Below are 25,450 nucleotides of genomic sequence, written 5' to 3' on the forward strand. Positions count from 1 at the left end.
CTTGCCACCACTTAAACCTCACGATTTTCTTTATTATTGCTTAGTCAGACTTTTATTGTAAAATTCGTTCAATTACATAAGTTTGTAAAAATTCTGAGTTATTCCTAATAGTTTTTTGCTTTTATCATCAGAACCAGTACACCGGAAAGTACAAAAACGACAGTTGGCGGTCAGTCTGCTGCAGGGCAAGTACAAAAAATAAATAGCTTTTAACCAAATACTGACGCCGTGTAATATTATAATAAGTAAATATTGAAATTTTGCATAACAGAAATTTCTATTCGTGGAAGAAATTCTACGTACAAATATTAACAAGAAATTGAACAGTTACAAATAAATCTTGCTTTTGAAAATTGAATTTTAGCTGAGTGCTTATAAATTGAATTTTTAAAAACAAATAACCCACCCAGTCATTCTATTATATTGAACTGCTTGTGATGTGAATTATGAGGTTTATAACGAGTAAATAAAATTTCGTTAAAAAAGTGAAAATGAAACAAAGTAAATATCAACATATCTACAATCAATTAGAAAACACGTGTTGCATTTATTTGGCGTATGTGACTACTCGATTCTAAAAGTAAGTATACTCCACCACACATACAGATATTTTCTTATGAGCTGGCTTCGTATTGTGGGTATTATATTCTTTACTATATATATACTATAGCTTTCACCGTAAAATATTAAGAATATGAGGAGAAAACTTTAAACAAGGAAAAATTCAAATAATGTTAAGATCTTGCTTCAAAGCACGCGACAAGCATTGTCAAAATTGTATAATTTTTTTCTTCACTGATATTTTTAGAATATTTTAAAGGCTTCGTTTTACTGATTAGAAATCTTCTTTAATGTATGGTTAAGCTATACATTAAAGATCGAGTTTTTAAACCAGGAAATAAATAACTTTTGATTTATTTTGTTTTTGGCTGTTAGTATTGCATGAAATTAAATTAAGGTCAAATAAAACTTTTTACATTTCATGAAATGACATTTCAGTCAGTAGGCCGACATAACAAATAAAAAGGGGAAATCAAATTGCTTTCCAATCAAATAAAGTTTTTTTTTTAGATCGTATTAGACCTTTATAAAATGAAATGAAATTATTTTTTGGCTTATGAGATCTACAGGTTTTGAACCGTGCTTTTACACCCAAAAACTACTGTCCTATTAAAAGTGTACTGTTGTAGATTCATGTATCGACTTCTGAGTGGGAACTCTCAGAAAACTTTTGAAAAACATTACATTTCAGATCTTTGTTTGAACGTCCTGTCTCGGAATTTGTTTCAAAGCTGCGCTTTCTGAGCATTACCTCAACATATTGTGGCGTGGAATGGGCTGATTATGAAAAAATTACGAAATGAAATTTCAGTCAGTAGGCCGACATAACAACAAAAATGGGAAATCAAATTGCTTTCCAATCAAATAAAGTTTTTTGTTTAAATCATATGAGGCCTTTTTCAAATCAAATTAAATTATTTTTTGGCTTATGAGATCTACAGGTTTTGAACCGTGCTTTTACACCCAAAAACTACTGTCCTATTAAAAGTGTAATGTTGTAGATTCATGCATCGACTTCTGAGTGGGAACTCTCAGAAAACTTTTGAAAAACATTAAATTCCAGATCTTGATTGAAGCAGGCCTTTTTCAGATTTGTATAAAAAAACGTCCTGTCTCGGAATTTGTTTCAAAGCCGCGCTTTCTGACCTTACCTCAACATATTGTGGCGTGGGATGGGCTGATTCTGAAAAAATTTAGAGATAGTGCGTTCGGCAACCGATTTCTGAAATAGGTAATGTTTCAAGTAAATCCTGAAATAGGGCATTTAGAAAACAATTATTCTAATATTTTTTGATTTTCGATGAAATAGGATGATATTCCATAATTTAATGACGTGTAATAAAAGCTCTTATAGGAAATTGAAGGATATTAAAAAAAGATGTGCTAAGTTGACTGGTTGTTATGACGACTGCAAAGTCTATAAATTCGGAAAATAAGAAAGAAAAACAAGTAAGGAAGGCTAAGTTCGGGTGTAACCGAACATTACATACTCAGCTGAGAGCTTTGGAGACAAAATAAGGGAAAATCATCATTTAGCAAAATTAACCTAGGGTAACCCTGGAATGTGTTTGTATGACATGGGTTTCAAATGGAAGGTATTAAAGAGTATTTTAAAAGGGAGTGGACCATAGTTCTATAGGTGGACGCCTTTTCGGGATATCGCCATAAAGGTGGACCAGAGGTCACTCTAGAATGTGTTAGTACGACATGGGTATCAAATGAAAGGTGTTAATGAGTATGTGAGTATACGAGTAAGGGAGTGGGCCTTAGTTCTATAGGTTGACGCCTTTTCGAGATATCGCCATAAAGGTGGATCAGTGGTGACTCTAGAATGTGTTTGTACGATATGGGTATCAAATGAAAGGTGTTAATGGGTATTTTAAAAGGGAGTGGGCCTTAGTTTTATAGGTGGACGCCTTTTCGAGATATAGCCATAAAGGTGGACCAAGGGTGACTAGAATGCGTTTGTACGATATGGGTATCAAATTAACCCTGGACGGTCATCCTTATATTTTGTACATTAACGTCATCCTTCGTCATTATGACGAAGACTTTTCAGAAGGTTGTGAGTAGAAATAATGAACTATTTTATTAATTTTTTTATTTATTTCGTTATTGATAAATACAAGCCAAAAATAAACAGGAAAACTTTTATCTTTTAACTTAAAATTAACAATTCACAGTCTTCTAGCAATTGGCTTCACCTTTAAGGCATTACCTTTTAAAAAATAAAAAATCACAACTTGTGGCAGGAATTCTCATACAAGTCTTTGAGTTTCTTAAAACTAAATAATTAAACCTAAATAGGAAAAGCAGCTTTTAAAGTTCTATCCTCAGATAATATAGGAGGCACAAACATCAACTTTATTCTCTCCACATAGGTGTTTATGGCACTTTGCGCATACCACCTTCGTCATTCTTCGTTTGGAAGAAGGATACATGGCACAAATCTTCCGTTTTATAGTTTCTGATGCCGGTATCATATCAGATCCATTTGTAGCATGATCAGCACGTAAACTTAGTATGTCATTTCTTATCGTAGTGGTAATAGTTGTCATATTAAGTCTGTCATCGAAATGACTATTTATAAGGCCAGTGAAAAGCTTTTTCATAAAATCTACCCGTTTTAAAGTCTTCTTTCCGACTTCAAATATATTGTATGTGTAAATAACATACGAATTTATAAAAGAAATGTTCAACATACCAAAAATTGGCACAATGACCACCTGTTTGTTTTTCTTGAACAACTCATTACGCTTCACATCTGATCCAGAGTGCTGTTGTTGTTGTTGTTGTAACAATGCTCGCCCCACCTAATAGCCGCGACCGATCACAAATTGTCATCAATATCCTCTAACGGGAGTCCAGGGAAACTTGCCGTTTCAACAGGGGTGGACCATAAGGAAAGGGGTGTTAGAGGCGTTGGTTCCACATTACAATTGAAGAGATGGTTGGTGTCATGTGGGGACACATTGCAAGCGGGGCATACATTTTGTATGTCGGGGTTGATTCTGGATAGGTAAGAGTTTAACCTGTTACAGTATATAGAACGAAGTTGAGCAAGAGTGACACGCGTTTCCCTGGGGAGTATGCGTTCCTCTTCCGCGAGTTTTGGATAATTTTCGTTAAGTACTGGATTCACCGGGCAATTCCCGGCATAAAGGTCCGACGCCTCTTTATGGAGTTCACCAAGGACCTGCTTGTGTTTTTCATGTTCACTTCATACGGCTGGGTTCTCAGGTGCCGTATTTTCTCAAAATGCTTACGGAGATGACTCCTTAAGTCCATAGGCGGTGCTGGTTCATCAATCAGATGTGTCTTGGGATGCCCAGGTTTCTGGGTATTCAACAGGAACTGTTTGGTCAGCATCTCATTTCTCTCCCTGATGGGGAGTATTCTCGCCTCTATGCAGATGGTGTTCTGGGGACATAAGAAGACAGCCCGTGGCGATTCTGAGGGCAGTATTTTGGCAGGCCTGTAGTTTCTTCCGGTGGGTGATTTTTAGGCTTGGCGACCATATGGGTGACGCGTAGCACGTAATCGGCTGGCTAATTGCTTTGTATGTAGTCATGAGCGTTTCTTTATCTTTTCCCCAAGTACTGCCAGCGAGCGATTTGAAGATTTTGTTACGGCTCTGAATTCTCGGAATAATTACGGCTGCGTGCTCACCAAAATGTAGATCCTGATCAAACGTCACACCCAAGATTTTGGGGTGTAGGACAGTCGGTAGCGTAGTGCCATCGACGTGGATGTTCAAAATGGTCGACATTTGGGACGTCCATGTTGTAAATAAGGTCGCGAAAGATTTAGTCGGTGATAATGCCAGGTTTCGCGAGGCGAAAAAACTGGAGAGATCAGGGAGGTAGCCGTTTATTTTATTGCATAGCGCATCGATCTTTGGGCCTGGGCCTGTGGCCATTATTGTGCAGTCATCGGCGTAGGAAACGACTGTGACTCCTTCCGGTGGTGAAGGTAGCTTAGATATGTAGAAACTAAACAAAAGTGGTGATAGGACACCACCCTGTGGCTAATGGCTAGCTGCAAATTTGCTTGGAAATAAGGGAGCAAAATGGCTTCAAGCGTCTTTGCTACTGGCGATAGGAGAGATATGGGACGATACGACTCACCTATGTTAGCTGGTTTCCCAGGCTTTAGTAGCGCGACCACCTTGGCCATTTTCCATTTCTCAGGTATGACAAAGGTGGAAAGAGACAGGTTGAAGACATGCGCCAAATATTTGAAACCCTCTTTCCCTAGGATTTTAAGCATCGGCATGGCTATGCCGTCTGGGCCCACTGCTTTGGATGGTTTAGCACGACCAATAGCGTCCTCAACCTCTTTAGCGGTGATGGTGATTGGTGACGCGCTGAATTTGTGTTTATGTGCGTGTCTATTGGCTCTCCGTCTATCTTTGCCGACCGTAGGATGCATTATATATTGTCGGCAGAAAGCGCTCGCGCATTTTTTCGCGTCCGACAGCACTTTTTCGCCAAAGGCGATGGAAACTTTGTCTTTGTGCTTAGTCGGATTCGATAGGGACTTTACGGTGGACCAAAGTTTACCCACACCGGGTTACAACCTCTTAGGTGCTCCTCCCATTTCGTCCGCTTGTATTCATCCACAAGAAATCTGATGCGTTGGTTTATATCCCTTATTTGGGGGTCGCCTGGATCAAGATGTCTTATAAGGTCACGTTCTCTCGCTAAGTTTGCGGCCTCCGCCGGGAAGTGGGGTCGGATTTCGGGAATTCTCCCGGCGGGAATGAAATGTGCCGAGGCAGATTTAATGACCTTACGGAAGGCATTCTCCCCTTGGCGGGCATCAGTCGGGATAGGGAGGGCAGCAAAGCGGTTGTCTGTAAAGGATTTATATTCCTCCCACTTTCCTTATTTGAAGTTTATGAAAGTGCGTTTTTCAGTGACGATGAAGTCGGCGGTACGCTCAAGCGAAAGAAGTATGGGCAGGTGGTCGGATGCCAATGTTACCACCCCAGTTGACGCAGTATACGAGTTCTGCGCTAACGATTGAGATATCTGGCGAGCTGTGACAGCTTCCTACCATACGTGTGGGGACGTCTCCTTTTATTGTGCAGAACGTCGTTTCTTCTATTTGATCCACCAACATCTCACCCGTACTGTCCGCCCGCAAGTTTGAATGCCATAGATCATGATGGGCATTGAAATCGCCTAAGATAATGCGATTGTTGCCAGTGAGTAAGGCCCTGATATTAGGGCGATATCCACTGGGGCAACAGGTGGCAGGAGGGATGTAGATGTTGATGATTTCTAGGTTTGCATCGCCTGACCGGACAGATAGGCCTTGACGTTCTAAGACATTGTCCCTGCGGTCGATGCCAGGATCAAAAATATAATATTGCACAGAGTGGTGTATGATAAACGCGAGACCGCCTCCATTTCCGCTCTCGCGGTCTTTCCTGTGGACATTATACCCAGAGCAGGTCTGCAATGCAGATCTTGCTGTGAGTTTAGTCTCTTGAATCGCAGCAATGCGGATGTTGTGCCGCTTCATGAAATCGACTATCTCCGTAATCTTCCCAGTTAGTCCATTACAGTTTAACTGCAGAATTCTGAAGTGCATAAGGGGAGACGTCGTCACTCTGGGGGTAAGTGACGGGTGACTACGCCTGGGTTGTGGAAGGCCAGGACGCAATTGCTGTTGTGGCCCTGGGACTGGGCGTCCTTGGGCAAGCATTGGGGTACGCGGATGATTTGGGTTTGCGACCTGGCAACATGGCGCGATGAAACCCGTCGGCGGGTTGCCGTCGCGGAGACCAGAACATCTAGGAAAGTGGCACCACCCAAGGCAGGAGCTGCATTGGGCGGATGTCGCAAACCTATATATTCTGTACTGGCAGACGGTGTAAACGGAGGTAGGGACTAAGAGTCTGTTTCCCTGATCTGCACGATTGCTGCCGGAAAAGAGGGGGGGGAGAAGACGGGGACAGGGGCTGATGCTCAGCATTGCTGCCAACTCTACTACGAAGGTAGTAGTTATGAGTGGTATCAGCTGTTTGAGTTGTTGGCGCCGTGGGGCGCGAGCAGCAGCGGGTACTTCTTGTGGCTTGCTGAGCAGCTGGGCTGCTGGGAGGTAGTGGGAGGGGCGCTTAGGCGTAGACTACGGGACGCCCTTGGGCGTGAACAGCAAGGAGCCACAAAAGATTTATAAAAGTTACGTGGACGTCGGGTTTTGGGATCAAGCCCAGAACAACCTGTCAGATGCAACCATCCCTTGCACGAGACACACTGAACAGAGCATGACCGTCCTAAAAAGATTCTTTTCCGGCAGATGCAGCAAAACCATTTCTCAGGACCGGGGTCAGGAGACGGACCCGGATTGGATTCGATGCCTTCCCGGAGTAAGAGAATATGGAGCAGTGCTGCTGCAAGGAGCTGCTGGGAGGATGACAATTTGTGGGAGGGACGAAACAAATTAGATGGGGTCACACTGAAATGACAGTCCTTGGTCGGGAAAAATCCCGAGTCGCTCCGGTACATAGAACCGACTGCCTTGGGATGCGCGATTCGATTAGTTTTCCAGAGTGTCTACTTCCCCTTTGGTTTCGTTGTAAAACTCAACCATGGTTGGTTTATTTGAAACGGGATTAATAATCCCTTTTTCATTGCAAGATGACAGAAGATAGACTATTTTGCTAGGTTTTGGTTTATAGGATAATATAGTTAAATTTTTGTCGTAGAAACACATCAGACGGTATTTCCGCTTTGTTTGATCTGAGTGTGAAAACTATTGTTAAATTGTACGGGTGATTTCCTAACGACTGAGCCAAAGGTATGGATGTAAACCAGTTGTCCATCGTAATACTTCTATTCGAGCCATATACTGACTTTGTTAGCCCTTTAACGTAGAACTCATAAAGTTACATAAACGTTATCCTTCGTCAATTCGACTACGCCATAAAACAAACCCGAAAAAAAATCTACTTACGATTTGCGTGCTCCTCTGTATGCGTGCATTCAAAGAGAGTAAACAACCGACTAGCGCTTTAGGAAAGCGGAAATCAACACGAACAACAAAAACATATTTACAGTGAAAATAAGATAGTGCGTAGTCGTTTAGACGAAGGATGACCGTCTAGGGTCAAAGGTATTAATGAGGGTTTTAAAAGGGAGTGGCCCTTAGTTGTATATGTGAAGGCGTTTTCGAGATATCGATGAAAATGTGGACCAGGGTGACCCAGAGCATCATCTGTCGGGTACCACCAATCTTCTTCTTCTTCTTAATATATAAAAAACACGTGTCACACTATTGAGGCCAATGGACTCCTAAACTTCTGAACTGATTTTGAATTTGTTTTGCTCCCCGTGTGTAGTTTGATCTAACTTGAAATATAGGATAGGTGACTGGGTGACTAGGGTTTCGAGATATAGGCCAAAACGTGGACCCGGGTACCCCTAGAGTGTGTTTATAGAATATGGATATCAAATGAAAGCTCTTGACGAGTGCTTTAGTAGAGGGTAATTTTCATACCCCTTGGTGACTAGGGTCTCGAGATATAGGCCAAAACGTGGACGCGGGTACCCCTAGAGTGTGTTTATAGAATATGGATATCAAATGAAAGCTGTTGATGAGTGCTTTAGTAGAGGGTAATTTTCATAACCCTGGGTGACTAGGGTCTCGAGATATTGGCGAAAACGTGGACCCGGGTACCACTAGAGTGTGTTTATAGAATATGGATATCAACAGAAAGCTGTTGATGAGTGCTTTAGTAGAGGGTAATTTTCATACCCCTGGGTGACTACCGCCTCGGGATATAGGCCAAAACGTGGACCCGGGTACCCCTAGAGTGTGTTTATAGAGTATGGATATCAAATGAAACCTGTTGATGATTGCTTTAGTAGAGGGTAATTTTCATACCCCTGTGTGACTCGGGTCTCGATATAGAGGCCAAAACGTGGACCTGGGTACCCCTAGAATGTGTGTATAGAATATGGGTATCAAATGAAAGCTGTTGATGAGTGCTCTAGTAGAGGGTAATTTTCATACCCCTGGTTGACTAGGGTATCAATATATAGGCCAAAACGTGGGCCAGTGAATGCCTAGACAGTGTTTATACAATATGGATATCAATTGAAAGCTGTTGATGAGTGCTTTAGTACAGAGTAATATATTACCCAGAGACGGACTGAGACTGGGATTAGGACTAGGACTGGAACTGAGACTCGGAGTGGGACTGGGACTGGGACTGGAATAAAATACATACCACCTTCTGGGACAGGCAATAAGGAATGCAGAAGAATGAGAAGAAATTGAGAGAAGAGAAAAGAGAGAATTAGAGGAGATTGAGAAAGAGATAGAATGAGACTAAGATTGAGAAAAATGAAGCGAAAAAGACGGAGGGAGGAGTGAATAAAAGGATTAGGAAAAAGTGAAAAGGGGGGAAGGCAGAGTCAGATGGAAAAAGCTTATTAAAATGTATGCAGATTGGCCAAATTTAGGGCAGGACAACGTCTGCCGGGTCTTCTAATTTATTTATATATTAGTAATACCACGAACAGTATTCCGGAGAAGATTCCAAGGGCTTTTGATTTCGCCCTGCAGAACTTTTTCATTTTCCTCTACTTAATATGGTAGGTGTCACATCCATTTTACAAAGTTTTTTCACGGCGGCCACCGTGGTGTGATGGTAGCGTTCTCTGCCTACCACACCGTATGCCCTGGGTTCGAACCCCGGGCAAAGCAACATCAAAATTTTAGAAATAAGGTTTTTAAATTAGAAGACAATTTTTCTAAGTGGGGTCGCCCCTCGGCAGTGTTTGGAAAGCGCTCCGGGTGTATTTCTGCCATGAAAAGCTCTCAGTGAAAACTCATCTGCCTTGCAGATGGCGTTCGGGGTCGGCATAAAACATGTAGGTCCCGTCCGGCCAATTTGTAGGGAAAATCAAGAGGAGCACGATGCAAATTGGAAGAGAAGCTCGGCCTTAGATCTCTTCGGAGGTTATCGCGCCTTACATTTATTTTTTTTTTTTATTATAAACCAATCCAATTACCATGTTTCATCCCTTTTTTCATATTTGGTATAGATTAATCGATATCGGAAAAGTGGGCGTGGTAATATTCGGATTTCGGCCACTTTTTATAACAAGATAAATTGAGTTTAGATAAGTACGTGAACTAAGTTTAGTAAAGATATATCGATTTTTGCTCAAGTTATCGTGTTAACGGCCGAGCGGAAGGACAGAAAGCCGACTGTGTATAAAAACTGGGCGTGGCTTAAACCGATTTCGCCCATTTTCACAGAAACCAGTTATCGTCATAGAATCTATGCCTCTACCAAATTTCACAAGGATTGCTAAATTTTTGTTCGACTTATGGCATTAAAAGTATCCTAGACAAATTAAATGAAAAAGGGCGGAGCCTCCCCCATTTTGAAACTTTCTTTTATTTTTGTATTTTGTTGCACTATATCATTACTAGAGTTGAATGTTGACATAATTTACTTATATACTGTAAAAATATAAAATTTTTTGTTAAAATTTGACTTAAAAAAAATTTTTTTTTAAGTGGGCGTGTTCGTCATCCGATTTTGCTAATTTTTATTTAGCACATATATAGTAATAGCGGTAACGTGCCTACCAAAGTTCATCATGATATCTTCAACGACGGCCAAATTACAGCTTGCAAAACTTTTAAATTACCTTCTTTTAAAAGTGGGCGGTGCCGCGCCCATTGTCCAAAATTTTACTAATTTTCTATTCTGCGTCATAACGTCAACGCACCTACCAAGTTTCATCGCTTTATCCGTATTTGGTAATGAATTATCGCACTTTTTCGGAAATTTTCGATATCGAAAAAGTGGGCGTGGTTGTGGTCCGATTTCGTTCATTTTAAACAGCGATCTCAGATGAGTGCCTGGGAACCTGCATACCAAATTTCATCAAGATACCTCAAAATTTACTCAAGTTATCGTGTTTACGAACGGATGGACGGACGGACGGACATGGCTAAATGAATTTCTTTTTTCGCCCAGATTATTTTGATATATGTATAGAAGTCTATATCTATTTCGATTAGTTTATGCCGTTACAGATTACCGTTATGCGAACAAAGTTAATATATTCCTTGAGCTCTGCTCAGCTGAGTATAATTACATACAAAATATTATATTTTCTGTTATATATTGAGCTACTACTTTGTGATAAATGTGAAATGACTGTGGTTGTTATCACATAAACCGTAAGTAAAAATACTGACCTGATTTTCAGTGGGAGTTTCAACTGCAACTAAAGTTGACTAGAGTTTATCTGAGCCATTTTATGTACTAAATTTGTTGGAACGACCAAAATGTTAGAAGTAAAATGAGCTTATCTCAACTGCAGCTTAAACTCACTCTAACTAACTGGGTATTTGGTGACTTACATAAAGTTGTAGCGTATTGAGTTGCACATCGTGCCATCTATGTAGATATCAGCTTCATGCAAGGTACGAATCAGCTGACATCTGGCATCACTTTTACTTTGACATTTTCTTTCATCCTTCTTATTCTAATGAAATTATTATCAACATCGTCACTCGAACTAGCTGCATGCGCAGCCCTTGTACATATATATTCGAAGATTAATATTTAAGTTTTTATTATAAATAAAATAGTAGTAAACCCTGCAGTATTTTGAGTTGTTTTATGCGAAGCAACCAAAGTGGTGACCCCGACGGCGCAATTACGTCGTTTGTCGCAGGGAGGTGGCATAGCAAGCATGAAGCCGACAGAAATTTTGTCCTACATGCGTCGATTAGCACCCGATCCCGGCAGCGAGGCAATAATTCATACGTTATGTAACAGTCTATACATCCAGTCTTGAGTGTTTGGGATGAGAAAGACATTGAAAAACTGGCGAAGATAGCAGACAAGATGCTGGAGGCAGTAGCAACCGACACTTGCAGAATCTTGCCAACTCAAGCATCCACTGACAACTTGGTCCAGGCGGTATCTCAGACAATGTCCTTGTCAGAAATGAGCGCAGCATTAAAGTCTCTTACAGAAAAGGTAAGTAAAATTTGTAGCGAACTAAAAGCTTTCAAGTCTTGCAGAAGCCGTAGTAACTCTCGTCAGAGAACACAAAAATCATCGGCAAAAAAAGGTCACAATGAGGGGCAGCCAACTCTATGTTTTTTCCACCCGAAGTTCGGAGATAACGCGAAGAAATGTTGTCCCAACTTCTCGCGCTACAAGGCGTCAAACTAAAGCGGCTGTCTTCAATAACGCTGGTTGGCAACAGTCGTAAATCTAGCAGCTTTAACCAAACAAATATTTGCACCAACACAAAAGCACTAACCGCAAGCAAAAACAATAAGACGAATGAGAAGCGCTTATACGTCAGCGACAAAAAATCAAAATTCAACTTTCTTATTGATTCCGGATCGGTTGTGTCTGTTTTACCATTCTCGGCAGCAAATAGTAAATTCAAACAAGGTGATTTACAACGGGTCTCACAGGAGCGGTGAACTCAGCAGTACACGAATTTTTGCAGTCTCAACGCTAAATAAAGCAAAAAAGTTTTACGACATTCTCCACACTGAAAGAAAAATACTGGTGAAATCAACCGAAATACGCATCAATTCAACCAAAATTTCTGTAAATTTGTATCCATCATAAGAAGATGTTGAATCAACTGCGCACAAATCGTTGATCCGTAATTGATCGTTGTCTAAGCTTTGGGCAATTGAGGGCGAGCAGTTTAATAAGAGTTATAAATGAGTAATTTTATCTGCTTGTAAGCGTATGAGTCGTGGCACAGTGGCTGACGTACCCGACCAAACGCCCGGGGTTGCGGGTTCAACTCCCACCAAGCATTCCTTTTTTTAAATTTATAAATTATTATTAATGGACTGTATTGAGTTTATGGGGTTTTTGATTTAATGTATTCCATTTATTGAGTTGGGTAGTTTTAGTGTTATTGGTGTATTTAAGTCATGGGAGGATGCATAGCATCAGTACACCTTTATTTATTTATTTGTGTTTATTTAAGGGATTCAGTTTATTAAGTTGGGTAGTTTTAGTGTTATTGGTGTGTTTAAGTCATGGGAGGATGCATAGCATCAGTAAACCTTTTATTTATTTAATTTGGGGGCGAGCACTGGGGGCTCTGAGGCTTCGCTCTACTGAGCCAGCTCATCCTCTATTTGAAGAACCCTTTAAAATGTGATATGGAGGCGAGCACGGGACGGCTCTGAGGTATTGGCACCCCATTTTCTACAAGAAAAACCTCTATTTATTTAATTTGGGGCGAGCGTTGGGCACTCTGAGGTTTCGCTCTAATGAGCCACCTCATCTTCTATTTGAAGAACCCCTTCAAAGTGTGATATGGAGGCGAGCACTGGGCTCTGATGTATTAGCACACCATCCGAAGAACCTCGATTTTAATTAAAAAACTCAAACTATGTCTTTAGAATATTTCACTAACCAGTTGAGAATTACAAGCACACTCAATGGCTACTGAAACAAACGAACGAAAAATGTTCATAGTTTAAGTCGCTTAAACATACTCCCCCCTTAGACGGCTTAGTCGTCTAATGAAACTTCCATACGAGCCAGTATCCGGCTCGAAGGACCAGGTCTAAGCTTTGGGCAATTGAGGGCGAGCAGTTTAATAAGAGTTATAAATGAGTAATTTTATGTGCTTGTAAGCGTATGAGTCGTGGCACAGTGGCTGACGTACCCGACCAAACGCCCGGGGTTGCGGGTTCAACTTCCACCAAGCATTCCTTTTTTTAAATTTATAAATTATTATTAATGGACTGTATTGAGTTTATGGGGTTTTTGATTTAATGTATTCCATTTATTGAGTTGGGTAGTCTTAGTGTTATTGGTGTATTTAAGTCATGGGAGGATGCATAGCATCAGTACACCTTTATTTATTTATTTGTGTTTATTTAAGGGATTCAGTTTATTAAGTTGGGTAGTTTTAGTGTTATTGGTGTGTTTAAGTCATGGGAGGATGCATAGCATCAGTACACCTTTTATTTATTTAATTTGGGGGCCAGCACTGGGGGCTCTGAGGCTTCGCTCTACTGAGCCACCTCATCCTCTATTTGAAGAACCCTTTAAAATGTGATATGGAGGCGAGCACGGGACGGCTCTGAGGTATTGGCACCCCATTTTCTACAAGAAAAACCTCTATTTATTTAATTTGGGGCGAGCGTTGGGCACTCTGAGGTTTCGCTCTAATGAGCCACCTCATCTTCTATTTGAAGAACCCCTTCAAAGTGTGATATGGAGGCGAGCACTGGGCTCTGATGTATTAGCACACCATCCGAAGAACCTCGATTTTAATTAAAAAACTCAAACTATGTCTTTAGAATATTTCACTAACCAGTTGAGAATTACAAGCACACTCAATGGCTACTGAAACAAACGAACGAAAAATGTTCATAGTTTAAGTCGCTTAAACATACTCCCCCCTTAGACGGCTTAGTCGTCTAATGAAACTTCCATACGAGCCAGTATCCGGCTCGAAGGACCAGGTCTAAGCTTTGGGCAATTGAGGGCGAGCAGTTTAATAAGAGTTATAAATGAGTAATTTTATGTGCTTGTAAGCGTATGAGTCGTGGCACAGTGGCTGACGTACCCGACCAAACGCCCGGGGTTGCGGGTTCAACTTCCACCAAGCATTCCTTTTTTTAAATTTATAAATTATTATTAATGGACTGTATTGAGTTTATGGGGTTTTTGATTTAATGTATTCCATTTATTGAGTTGGGTAGTCTTAGTGTTATTGGTGTATTTAAGTCATGGGAGGATGCATAGCATCAGTACACCTTTATTTATTTATTTGTGTTTATTTAAGGGATTCAGTTTATTAAGTTGGGTAGTTTTAGTGTTATTGGTGTGTTTAAGTCATGGGAGGATGCATAGCATCAGTACACCTTTTATTTATTTAATTTGGGGGCCAGCACTGGGGGCTCTGAGGCTTCGCTCTACTGAGCCACCTCATCCTCTATTTGAAGAACCCTTTAAAATGTGATATGGAGGCGAGCACGGGACGGCTCTGAGGTATTGGCACCCCATTTTCTACAAGAAAAACCTCTATTTATTTAATTTGGGGCGAGCGTTGGGCACTCTGAGGTTTCGCTCTAATGAGCCACCTCATCTTCTATTTGAAGAACCCCTTCAAAGTGTGATATGGAGGCGAGCACTGGGCTCTGATGTATTAGCACACCATCCGAAGAACCTCGATTTTAATTAAAAAACTCAAACTATGTCTTTAGAATATTTCACTAACCAGTTGAGAATTACAAGCACACTCAATGGCTACTGAAACAAACGAACGAAAAATGTTCATAGTTTAAGTCGCTTAAACAATCGTTTTAGTAGTCAAATAAACAAAAAAAGTTGTTTCATTATACTCTACCCATAGTTTTGTTAAATTAACAATTATTACTGTCGCTCTAGAAATACCAATTAAAACTGTTAATATAAAAGGGATGTCTGTTCTTTTGTAATTACCAGTGCAAACTGTTAAATTAACAGAGTTTATTGTCGAAATGACACTACCAGTGAAATATATTGAAATAACAGATATTTCTGTTTTTTCTAGATTAATAGCGTAAACAGAGTTTTCTGTTCATATGACATTAATACCTGTGGAAAAAACAAAAGCCGGATAAATATATATTTAAACTTACGTAGTTTTTTTTTATTGGTATAAATTACACAGAAGTACATTTCATTTCTAATGATTTTATTGCTATATTTAGTAATATTAATTAAAATAATAATAACTCGAATCTGAATTCAAATAAACAAAACGTGTTCAGAAGTACCATCGACAGCTTTTTACGAAAGTATGTAAATATATATATATATAATTAAAATAAAAAATATGTGAATACATAAATACGTATGATTGCTACATACATATGTATATATCTGCTACATACATATTCACACACACGTTAATACATGCTCTAGCGAACCACATTAGCGTCGGTTTCAAAAACTTTATTTCAACTTTTTCTTCAAACATTTTCACCATATTGTTATATTATAATTATAGTTATATTTGTGTACGCACATTTGATATAAAATGTTTTCATTTTCTTTGAATTTAAAACAAAAATCGGACAAATAAGTACATATCGTCGCCCGCTTGCCAGAAACATGAATGTGCCGAAATGAAAATGTTGGGAAATCGAATTTCAAAATTTATTGCTCCCTTAAAATTAGAAGTTATAGTTTTTAATTTAAAAATGTATCAATAAATTATACTCACAATATGCCCTTTCAACTTAGATAACTGTTTTGCTCACATTCCTTTTATTCTCCGAGATTTAGCACATTCATTATTCTGGCACAAAAAAAGTTTTAAAAACTGATCTAATTTTTTTGTTAACACAGCTATACAAAAAAATTCAAAGTAGTCGGATCACGTAATGCGGCCCATGTTTTCTGTGCCTTTTCATGCGCTGAGTCCGAATACGCTATAAGAATTGGCCCAACTTGTCAAATTTGGGTAACTGCAAAAGACGTAAAAAAATTCCTGCAGGCCAATTCCGTTGGCGGATTCGGGATTTCGAATAAGCCGGTTTGCCTCCAATTAAACATCGGCGACCTTTTTTTCGGATAGCGTTGTTATAGCACAGTAATTATCAGCAAAGCAGTGCCGAACACCATTCTTTTAATTATTATAAAAAGAATTATATTTTTAAAATAATTAATATTATTAGTAAATATGAGTACGAATGTGTACTATTCTTACTTTTTTCAAAAATTGTTGAGCCATATCAAAGAATATGTCATACAAACAGGAACAGCATTACTTTGTTGCCAACGAGAAACATGAATGTGCCACATTCATTTTTCTGGCCCAACTATATGTGATTGAATTATACATTCATGAAAACGGCATTGCAAATTATTGTGGTTTCAATGTAATGTAGGAAGCTGTAGATTTAAGTAGAACCTAAAGAATCTAAAGGGTAATCCAACGAAGCTTCTAACACAAAATCGCAAAATTTGCACATTCATGCTTCTGGCTAGCGAGCGACGATATGTATGTACATACTAACCGAAATTCAATTGGGCGTACATCAAATATGCTGGCACACATTAAACATTATACACTTTTCTTAAACGCACTTTCATCAAATTAATTTTTTTATAATTTATTTAATTTATAGTTTTGAACTTCGCCGCGCGTTACTTCACTTTTTAAAAAGAAATGAAACTGATTCTCAATTCTTTCAGTTGTAGCTCATTCTCAATTTCTTCTCTAGCATGTAGAGTTGCCACACTTGATTGTTTCGAACAAAATTTGTAGTAAAAATTGACATATCATTTTAAATAGAGAACTTGTAAGTTAATGAAAAGTAAAAAATCAAATCGCGGGAAGGTAATTCACCACATGTAATTCGGCAAGTTTAATTCTCGTAACACTTTATTTTGAAATGACTCCAAAACAACTCAGACTTTACTGTTTTTTATTATCTTATTAGATTCGTTCGCGTGAGTGAAAATTCGTAAAAACTTGAACAAAATGTTACTAACTTTGGAAAAATCCTGTTCGTTCAAACAAACCTTTTGCAACAAGAGGGCGCAATTTTGCATTTCGCTTGGAGGAGAAGTTGCAAAATTGTACCCGATAAATAGGTGTCCCGGTATAGCATAATTTTTTGCAGTGTTATGCACAGTAAATTCAAAAAAGGGTTTTTTCTTTTTTATTAATAACTGAAAAACTAGTTTTTTTGTTGTTTTCCCAATTTGTGTGTTTTTTGATTTAGTGGTGTTTTTTTTAACAAGTGGCACCATCGTCATAAGTACAAAGTAGAGAGCACAGTGAGCGTAAAATACTCTTTGAAATTTGCTCATGCATTGAATGTTGTTCCCTGTTGAAATGACCAGTGAGATCAGTTACGTTAACAGAAAAATCAGTTAGATTGATTAGGAATCTGTCAATTTTACAGAATTTTGTTAACTTAAGAGCGACAATTTCTCTTCTGTTGAAATCACAACTAATTTGTTCGCTTGACATAGAACTTGGTCGAATTAACCGTAATTCGATCAATTTCACCGAATCTCCGTTAAGTCAAGAACAACAGAACCGATTTGTTGATTTTACTAGCACCATTTCTTTTAGTGCAATAGTTTGTCGATGTCACTAAGACAAATTCGCAATTTTACACTAACAAAGTTTTCCATTCAGTTCGGCATCACATAGAAACGTCTGGTAATACGGTGGCCAGTACGCCGCGATGCCTCCCCGGCGAAATGCTTGAAGCTGCCAGGGCAGAAGTTAAATTTTGCTGCAACAAGGCGCCTGCAGGGTTTTCCATTCAGTTCGGCATCACATCGAAACGTCTGGTAATACGGTGGCCAGTAGGCCGCGATGCCTCTCCGACGAAAGGCTTGAAGCTGCAAGGGCAGAAGTAAAATTTTTGCTACAACAAGGCGTCTGTAGGGTTTCGAAGAGTTCCTGGTCTAGCCCACTGCACATGGTGTCTAAAGAATGCGGTGGTTGGCGTGCGTGTGGCGACTATCGAAAGCTTAATTCGATAACGGTCACGGATCGTTATCCTATCGCCCACGTTCGTGGCTTTGTAAACAAGCTGCACGGTTTTTCCGACCCTCGACCTGGTGCAGGCATACTACCAAATTCCTATGGCGGAGGAAGACTTCAAGAAGACAGCTGTCTGCACGCCATTCGGTTTAGTTGAATTTTTATTCATACCTTTCAGCCTCATGAATGCCACGCAGACATTCCAAAGGCTTATGGATGACATTTTCCGAGGCATGGAATTCGTATTTTGCTATATTGATGACATTCTTATCATGTCTGGCTCGCAAGAAGAGCACGAAGAGTACCTTCGCATTGTTTTATCAATTTTGCGAAAAAATGTCCTCAGCATAAATGCCAGAAAATGCCAAATTGGGCAATCCGAATTATATATTTTAAGCTACGTCGCTGTATATCACACGCTTCCGAGATACAAGCACCGTTGAGTGATTTTATTCGTAACATTAAAAAAATGACAAACGAAAAATTCTGTGGACAAAAGATGCAGTCGACGCATTTGAAGCATGTAAACAAAGCGTGGGCAACGCAGCGCTTCTGGCTCGTCCCGCACCGAAGGCCAAATTAACCCTTGTCTGTGATGCATCAAACGTGGCAGTTGGCGCGGCTCTCGAGCAGGAAGCGAATAACTCGTGGCAACCTTTAGGTTTTTTTTCGAGAAAACTTAGCAGCATAGAAAAGAATTACAGTACCTATCACCGAGAGCTACTTGCAGTGTACGATGCAATTCGCCATTTCAAACATTTTCTCGAAGCACGCAGTTTTATAATCAAAACTGACCATATACCATTGATCTATTCATTCCAGCAAAGGCAGGAGAAAGCATCGCCGCGGCAACTACGTCACTTAGATTTTATATCGCAGTTTCTACAGCAATCGTTCATGTTAAAGGTACTGAAAATTCTGTGGCCGATGCACTCTCTCGATTGGAGGCAATCTCAATGCCCTCGGCTATAACTCTAGCTGACATAGCGAAATCGCAAGCAGACGATGAAGAATTACGCTCGGTTTTGAGCGGTGACACATCCCTCTAATTACAATCAGTTCAATTTGACACTTGTACGATTTATTGCGATATATCAAGGGGTAAAGTGCGACCTTACGTTCCACGAAACCTACGCTATAAAGTTTTTCAGCAGCGTATGGATTGTCACATCCGAGTGGCAAATTTACAAGTCAACAGGTGCGACAAAAGTACGTTTGGCCATCCATGAAGAAGGACATCGCCGAATGGGCGAAAAATTGCATTGCCTGTTAGCGCGCGAAAATACATCGCCACAACAAGCTAATACCGTAAAAAATTACTGTGCTTGACAACAGATTCTATGACGTCCACATGGACATAATTGCTATGCCCCACGCGCAAGGATTTCGTTACTGTTTCACGATGATCGATCGCTTTTCTCGCTGGCCCGAAGCAATACCATTAAGATATATTTCAGCGGGTACGATTGCGAATACTTTTTGGGTTCATTGGGTATCCAGGTTTGGGTGTCCAAAAACAATAACGACAGATCAAGGCACACAATTTGTTTAAATATGTGTGTAAACTTGTTGGTGGCCAACACATACACACAACAGCATATAATCCCCAGTGCAATGGGATGATAGAGCGCTGGCATCGTTCACTAAAAGCAGCTTTAATGTGTAGTATCCAAATTCCTTGGCCAAAACTCTTACCAGTAGCACTACTTGGACTACGGAATTGTTATAAACCTGACCTTAAAGCTTCAGCAGCTGAGATGCTGTACGGTTTGCCAATACGCATACCAAACGAATTTGCAGAAGGCACCGATGCACCATCCGGCCCTCACATCTTCGTTGGCCAATTGAGAGAGCAAATGCGAGCCATGCGACCAACACCAGTTGCACATCACAACAACAATAAAATGTTTCAGCTCAAACATTTGAATGATTGCACACATATTTTTCTTCGAACGTATGCTGTAAAACAGCCACTTGAACCTCCATACACAGGGCCATATGAGGTGGTAAGCAGAGAATCAGATCGCGTTTTTGTCATTCGCATCAATGGTAAGGACGTAGCAGTATCGAGCGAGCGAATCCAACTAGCGTTCCTAATACTGTTTTCACACAGACGGCTTATTGAATAATAAAGGCAGTTTTCTACATTAAGACGCTTATTGAGCTGTGCCTAATGAAGTCAAAAGCACAATGCAACTCTGTTGGCAGCGTTCCGCTTCCGTTCCCGCTTCTTAGTTTTTGGTGTGTTCAGTGCTTAAAAATGTCATTGTCTACATGGCGGAACGATACAAGGTGGCCCCATCGAACAGCTGATTATAACCTTTTTTATTTGATTTGATACATCAACTACCGGCGCAGTACGATTTTGACATTTGTTCATCGAATTTACAAGTACATGGCATTGTTTTATGTTTGTAGGTATGTTACCATGCTGCCACCTTGTATCGTTCCGCCATGATTGTCTGTCATATAGCATTGTCATTTTATTCGCTTGACATTTCATCCTTCATACTAATCGAGCAGTTACTTCTGTGTGAAAGCAAAAAATTTACGATTTCATTAGAGTGTGAAAACAGTATAACGAACACTAAAATTAGCAACGGCATTACACAACCGGATAGTCCGCCCAGTGTGCGGACTTACGAAACACGCCAGCGAGTACGTTTCTCCAAATCGTGACCGAGTCACTGTAGGGGGAGTACGATAGCGTATAGAGTTGCACACCGTGCCATCTATGTATAAACTTCATGCAAGGTATGAATCAGCTGACATCTGGCATCACTTTTACTTTGACATTTTCTTTCATCCTTCTTATTATAATGAAATTATTATCGCCATCATCACTTGAACTAGCTGCATGCGCAGCCCTTGTATATATTTGAAGATTAATATTTAAGTTTTTATTACAAATAAAATGGTAGTAAACCATGCAGTAATTTTAGTTGTTTTATGCGAAGCAACGAAGTAGCCAAAAAGTATTTAAATTAAAAACTGTTGCCGCTTTTAAGATAATGATGGTAAACAGCACAATTAAAAAAGACTATCGTCACAAAATATATTAGCAATTACTTTAGTATAGCTATGGAATGTTTTGCAAACCCAAAACTAATTTAATTTTAAATAAAGAAAGTTTCACTTTATTTGAAAAAGTTTGATTTGATTTGGAAGGGGTTAATTTGACTAGTAAAAAGTTTTATTTGAATTGAAAAAATTTAATTTGACCTGAAAATCCTATAAGAGCTGTTTTAGTTTTATTGCTCTTAAAAACCAGTTTTTAAATAAAACACTTGAATATGTTTTTATTTTATTAATTTTCAATATTTCGGCGTCAGTCTGAAGTTATCAGCAGGACTGCAAAAAAATCAATAAGTAAACCAAAAATTGTTTAACAAACATTCATTTTGCAAACATCTTAAACTGAGCTTAGAACACTAAAAAGGTCTCCACTAGTTACACATAACAAGTGTACTGTAGACTGGATATAAACAGAAGATGTAAACAAATAAAAAAGAAAGAAAATTAAAAAAAAATGGCAAACAGTTTATTATCCCAGCATCGACTTGTTGGGATGACAAATGCACATATACATACATGTATGTATAATTGGAACAGGAATATTTTTTGTATTCACAGCGGAAGCAAAGTACATGACAAAATATCTAGGAATTATGCTAGATAATAAGTTGTCGTGGAAAATTCATGTAGAAAAATTCCCGCCTGTAGACCCAATTGCAAAGAATATCGCTTTATGAACAGCAACAGGGCTTAAAACATCGGGGCAGCTTGAGTGCACGACGTATGACCAACGTAGCACAGCACTATCTAATCAAGGGCGAACTGACTAAATGGCCTCGCCTCGAGCCCGAACTTCCAAAGAGATATTAGGACTACAATAAGGTCAGGGGGTTGGCGCCAGGATTTGAAAAGGGCAGAATATACATACTATACACGTGTATAAGGATGATTCCACATTAACGCAAGCGGTCGGGTCTGCTGTTTACTGTCGATCCAGTATTAGGAAGGTCCTACAGATTGTCACATCACTGTAGTGTCTTTCAGATGGAAATTTTAGCCGCAAAGAAAGCAGCACAAATTCTGGAAGAAGTGTGCTGAAGCTGCAGTCGCATAAATATATAAACGTATATTTTAATGGCCATTACGGCAATAATCTCATACAGTTCGTCATTAAGAAGTGTCCTGTTATGCAAGGGTTCAAATAAACGTCTAATCTATCCTATGAAACCTTATGATTTTTGTGCTGCTCTCGATGCAGTAAACATATGGATATGGTGGTTTTCTCCAAATTTTCATAAGGTAAAACGGAATTTTCCATAACAGCAATCTGAAGTGGCTAAAAGTCCAGTTCATCTTATGAGAATTTGAAGTTGTAAATTGACGACATACCGATGATATATTGCACTATGAGTTGAGGTTAAAAAGGTTTGACTACAACAAATATGACCCAGCGTTTTTTGTTTTCAACCAGGCTATAACTCCGCTGCAAAAAACAAGTTAGGATATGCAAACACAAAACCAGCTTTCCGAAGTATTTACAAGTATATTAAAAACTTTAATTACGTACAGATTATTAACAGCGTTACTTAGCTTTAGTCCTACACTCTAAAACTTTTGTGTGAAATTACGATAAAAATGGGGGTAAATTCCTGCTGAAATAAATTTTTGGTGTAAAAATGCCCATTTTTTGTTTGTATTCATGTTGAAAATAAAAAAATGGATGATATTACTATAAAAACACGTGTAATATTTTAATTTACACCCAAAACGTACGAGATTTTACGCAAGCAGTGTGCAAAAGTTTACATGCTTTGTAATTTCACACAAAAGTGTGTAAATTTCGGTTACTTATTATTGTATTTTGCTTCAGGTAACTGTAAATTTTCATTTTCTGAGAAATCGCGTTTGTCGCCTCGTGGTGGAAAAAAAGTGAATAAGCTTTAAAATATAATTATAAATGGGTGAATTAGCTATAAAATATATGTAGATATAAATAAGTGTGTGCAAAGCAGTTCCGCAAATTAAGGAGTTATCATTTGTATTTATTTGCGCATAAGGAACGGAGTTCCAATTTGTTTGAATGTTTGTTTCCAAAATGCAATAAAAAGTTTTCAAGCTACAATGTCTATGCAGTCCATTTTTCAAAATATCATTTTGCTAAAGACGCCGTGGTTGAAAGTGTCACCACTTAGGCCTTTAGTGTTTAAAATCGCGCTCTTAGTGTGTAAATATAAGCAACTGGTGCGTACAATTCTAGGCATGTAGTGTCTAAAGTATTACACATTTATTGTGTAAAAATCAACAAGAGATTTGTAAAAATAAAGATGTGTAAAATATTACACATTTATAGTGGTTAAAGTGTTGCCTAACATTTTGGTAGTAAATTTACAATTTTCGCTTTAGTGTGTAGAAAGGAGTACAAAAAACATTGTAAGAGAAAATGCAACTCTGATGTTTGTAACAGAGGCAACCCAAACACGATAACTTTTAGTACACAACTTCAACTCTGTATTAGTTATAAGCCAAAGCTGATTACAATAAATGAATTACTAGTGAACGGTCGTGTCTCGATTTCTCTCGGATATTTAACAAGGGTTATGGGCCCAGGTCACGTTGTTCGGTAATTTTAATAGTAATATTTATTGTGTAAATCGTTTGTCGATTTTGTAGCCTTTTCTAAAAAACAGTTGATTAGTTGATTAAAAAAAAAAAAAAAAATGAGTTCGTCGTTAATAAATATTGAAAAGTTGACCGGCGAAAACTATTCGACGTGGGCGCTGCTTATGCGTAGTTTGTTGGTGACACAAGATTTGTGGTACGTCGTTGCTGATGATATTAAGACGGAAGCATCGGAAAAGGAGAAGGAGCAGTGGCAGAAAGCTGACCAAAAGGCATTAGCGATGATTCATTTGTGCATTAAACCTACGGAGCTGATCCAAATAAAAAAGTGTGTGACAGCAAAAGAGGCATGGAAGTTGCTAAGCACCCTCTACAATGCAGACGGTCCAGCCAGAAAGGTAAATTTGTTTAGAAAATTGATTCAATTCAAAGTGAACGCTGCACAGAAATTTGCCCTTCAAATCAATGAGTTCTGCTCTATTGTGGACAATCTTAGCGAAATCGGTGTTACTGTACCCGAAGACCTGCTCTGCATATTACTGTTATGTAGTCTCCCAGATGAGATAGAAAGCTTCGTAATAGCTATTGAAAGTAGAGACAAGTTACCGAAATTAGAAGTTTTGAAGGTTAAAATATTGGAAGAAGAGCAAAGGAGAGGGCAACGCATCGTAACCGAAAATGTGTTTGCAGCGAATTCCAATGGCAAAGTTGAGAAAAGAGATCAAACACAAGGCTTGTCTAATGAACGCGACAATCGTAGCAACAACAAAGTTAAGAGTATAAGGCGAAACTTCAGCAATGCAAAATGTTATAATTGCGGTAAAAGAGGTCACATCAGAGCTAATTGCAAAAGCACTCAAACTCCAACGGTGCTAAGTTTGTTTGACTCCCACGCTCAAACAGCGAAAGCTGAGAAGGCATGGATACTCGATAGTGGAGCATCATCACACATGTGTAGAGATATCACATTATTCTTTTGCTTGCGAAAAACCACTCAAAAGGTATTTTTAGCATCTGGAGAATTGGTTGAAGCAGAGGGCGAAGGAAAAATAATGCTCAAATCGGAAACTACTGACATCGTATTGATGGGTGTATTGTACGTACCAAAGTTAAACAACAACTTCTTAGCTGTGAGCAAAATTCTGAGTAACGGAAACGAAGTATGCTTTAAAAAGAATAAAGCAATTGTAAAGACAAAAGAAAATAAATTAGTGTTCACTGCTGATATGCAAAACGGAGTTTTTCGCGTAAATTTGACTAAAACTAAAAACAAAGAATATATTAATTTAGTAACTGAAAATAAAAATGAACATGAAAATGTGCAAAAGTGGCATCGGCGATTCGGCCATGTAAATTATAAAGATTTGTTTATGCTTGCACAAAATAATATGGTGCGTGGCTTGTGTATCAATAAGAAATTGAATATTGATTGTGACATATGCGCAATGTGTAAAATCAAAAGAAGCGCTTTCCTTAATTATTCGAATGTGCAATCAACAAAATGTTTGGAAATTATTCACTCCGATATTTGCGGACCTATGCGTACGACATCGCAAGGTGGCTCAAATTATTTTATCACGTTTATTGACGATTTCTCGCGCTACATTGAAGTAAAATTTCTAAAGAAAAAATCTGATGCATTTCTTGCATTTAAGCAATTTGTTACGTGCGTAGAAAATCAGTCTGGTAATAAAGTAAAATGTTTGCGCAGTGATAATGGGCGTGAA

At 38.9% G+C, this 25,450-nt stretch overlaps 1 protein-coding gene across 1 annotated transcript in view; it reads left to right on the forward strand.

The window, feature by feature from the left end:
* The first annotated feature begins 277 nt into the window (after window positions 1-277).
* Window positions 278-25,450, forward strand: part of beat-Ia (beaten path Ia) — a 305,961-nt gene continuing 280,788 nt past the window's right edge. Inside the window, exon 1 of the mRNA XM_067769264.1 lies at window positions 278-580. The gene's annotated coding sequence lies outside the window, so the exon portion shown is untranslated. The remainder of the gene's footprint in view (window positions 581-25,450) is intronic.

Source organism: Eurosta solidaginis, chromosome 2 (assembly GCF_040869045.1).
Source record: "Eurosta solidaginis isolate ZX-2024a chromosome 2, ASM4086904v1, whole genome shotgun sequence".
In the NCBI taxonomy this organism is placed as follows: Eukaryota; Metazoa; Arthropoda; class Insecta; order Diptera; family Tephritidae; genus Eurosta; species Eurosta solidaginis.